General features: G+C 39.4%; 2 long non-coding RNA genes across 2 annotated transcripts; both read left to right on the forward strand.

Annotated features, from left to right (window-relative positions):
* The first annotated feature begins 1,256 nt into the window (after window positions 1-1,256).
* Window positions 1,257-1,812, forward strand: LOC113962616. Its single transcript, XR_003532581.1, has 2 exons — window positions 1,257-1,562; window positions 1,671-1,812. It is a non-coding gene; the product is annotated as an uncharacterized LOC113962616 (long non-coding RNA).
* Window positions 1,813-1,886: 74 nt separating this feature from the next.
* Window positions 1,887-2,267, forward strand: LOC113962617. Its single transcript, XR_003532582.1, has 2 exons — window positions 1,887-1,918; window positions 2,126-2,267. It is a non-coding gene; the product is annotated as an uncharacterized LOC113962617 (long non-coding RNA).
* Window positions 2,268-2,900: the final 633 nt, after the last annotated feature.

The raw sequence follows: 2,900 nt of genomic DNA on the forward strand, positions 1-2,900 counted from the left end.
CTCCCTCTCTCCCAGTTGTCCTGCACGGGAACAACCTCCTGGTTTTTGGAGGCACCGGGATCCCCTTCGGGGAGAGCAACGGGAACGACGTCCACGTCTGCAACGTCAAGTACAAGAGGTGGGCCCTGCTCAGCTGCAGGGGCAAGAAACCCAACAGGATCTATGGACAGGTGGGAAAGAATTCCCTGAGCACCACAATCCCTCTCCCCTGGGAGTTATTTTCCCTCCTTGGAAGTGAATCCGGGAAAATCCCACGCGAGGAAATCGAACGGTTCCCGGAGGTTTCCCGGGAAAAGGAAGGGTTGTGGTGGGGTCAGGAGGTGGAAATGTGGGTCCTGAACACTGGGATTGGGAGAGGAGGAGGATTTGAGGAGAGTTTGGGGCTTTCAGGACTTGTTCTGGGACCTCAAAAGCTTCAAACCCCAAAACTGGGAGTGAAAACGGGTCGAAATTCCAAAGCTCTGAATGAAAACAGTGGATTTAGGGTTTATTTCCAAACCCCAATCTCTGAATACAAACAGTGGGTTTTAGGTTTTATTTCCAAACCCCAAAACTCCAATTAATAACAGTGGATTTAGGTTTTATTTCCAAACCCCAAACTCTAAATGCAAACAGTGGATTTGGGGTTTATTTCCAAACCCCAAACTCTAAATACAAACTAATGACTTGTAGGTTTTATCTTCAAACCTCAAAACTCTGAATGAAAACAGTGGATTTAGGTTTTATTTCCAAACCCCAAAACTCCAAACAATAACAGGGGGTTTAGATTTTATTTCTAGACCCCAAAACTCTTAAATGCAAACAGGGGTTTGTAGGGTTTTTTCCAAACCCCAAACTCTGAATGCAAACAGTGGGTTTTAGGTTTTATTTTCAAACCCCAAACTCCAAATAATGACAGTGGGTTTAGGTTTTATTTCCAAACCCCAAACTCTAAATGATAACAGTGGATTTAGGTCTTATTTTCAAACCCAAAACTCCAAATAATGACAATGGGTTTAGGTTTTATTTCCAAACCCCAAAATCTAAATAAAAACAGGGGTTTGTAGATCAAATCCTAAAACTCTGAATGAAAATGGGGGTTTGCAGATCAACCCCAAAACTCTTAAATGCAAACAGGGGTTTGTAGGTTTTATTTCCAATCCCCAAAACCCCAAATGCAAACAGTGGGTTTAGGTTTTATTTCCAATCCCCAAAACTTCAAATGAAAACAGTGGATTTAGGTTTTATTTCCATACCCCAAACTCCAAATGCAAACTCCAAAACCCTTTATGAAAACCCTCATTTGTAGGTCTTATTTTCAAGCCCCAAACTCTAAATACAAACCTCTAACTCCAAAAAAACGGGGATTCTAGGTCTTATTTTTATCAGAACAACGACTTTTAGGGCTTATTTTTTTTAGAACAGCAACTTTTAGGTCTTATTTTCATTAGAAGAACAACTTTTAGGGCTTTTATTAGAACAACTTTTAGGTCTTATTTTTATGAGAAGGACAATTTTTAGGTCTTATTTTTATTAGAACAGCAACTTTTAGGGCTTATTTTTATTAGAACAACAACTTTTAGGTCTTATTTTTAGTAGAACAACAACGTTTAGGGCTTATTTGTATTAGAACGACTTTTAGATCTTATTTTTATTAGAACACTTATTTTTGTTAGGAGAACAACTTCTAGGTCTTATTTTTATTAGAACAAGAACTTTTAGGGCTTATTTTTATTAGAACAACACCTTTTAGGTCTTATTTTTATTAGAAGAACAATTTTTAGGTCTTATTTTTATTAGAACAATGACTTTTAGGTCTTATTTTTCTTAGAATGAAAACTTTTAGGTCTTATTTTCATTAGAACAACACATTTTAGGTCTTACTTTTATTAGAACAGCGACTTTAAGGTCTTATTTTTATTAGAACAACAACTTTTAGGTTTTATTTTTATTAGAACAGCAACTTCTAGGTCTTATTTTTATTAGAACAAAAACTTTTAGGTCTTATTTTTATTAGAAGAACAACTTTTAGGGCTTATTTTTATTAGAACAGCAACTTCTAGGTCTTATTTTTATTAGAAGAACAATTTTTAGGTCTTATTTTTATTAGAACAACTTTTAGGGCTTTTATTAGAACAACTTTTAGGTTTTATTTTTATTAGAACAGCAACTTCTAGGTCTTATTTTTATTAGAAGAACAACTTTTAGGGCTTATTTTTATTAGAGGAACAATTTTTAGGTCTTATTTTTATTAGAACAGCAACTTCTGGGTCTTATTTTTATTAGAACAGCAACTTCTGGGTCTTATTTTTATTAGAAGAACAACTTTTAGGTCTTATTTTTATTAGAACACTTATTTTTATTAGAAGAACAACTTTTAGATCTTATTTTTATTAGAACAACACCTTTTAGGGCCTCCTGGGACATCCTGGTGTTGTCCGGAGATCCCCTCCCCCAGCAGTGCCCCCTTTCCCTGCCCTTCCCGAGGCATTTTTTAGCAGGGAAAAGCCCCCTCCCCTTCTCCCCTGGGGTTGGGAAGGGTGGGAATTCCCAGTTTTCCGGCCCCAGAGGTGCCTTTGTCCCTGGTTTTTCCCCCCAGGCCATGGCCATCATCAACGGGTGTCTCTACGTGTTCGGGGGCACCACCGGCTACATCTACAGCACCGACCTGCACAGGCTGGACCTCAACACCAGGGAGTGGGTCCAGCTCAAACCCAACAACATGTCCTGTGACATGCCAGAGGAGAGGTCAGCTGGGATACTCCAGCAGGGATTTTGGGAATGCTGGCGTGGCTGGGATAACCCCGGGAAGGGATTTTGGGAATGCCGTAGGGCCGGGAGGGAGGAGCTCACGAGGATTTGGGGACCTTCTCAAGGGGTGGGAAGGTGCCCAACACCATGTCCTGTGACATTCCAGAGGA

This window comes from Neopelma chrysocephalum, unplaced genomic scaffold (genome assembly GCF_003984885.1).
Source record: "Neopelma chrysocephalum unplaced genomic scaffold, ASM398488v2 Primary Assembly neopelma1_183246, whole genome shotgun sequence".
NCBI classification, from domain to species: domain Eukaryota; kingdom Metazoa; phylum Chordata; class Aves; order Passeriformes; family Pipridae; genus Neopelma; species Neopelma chrysocephalum.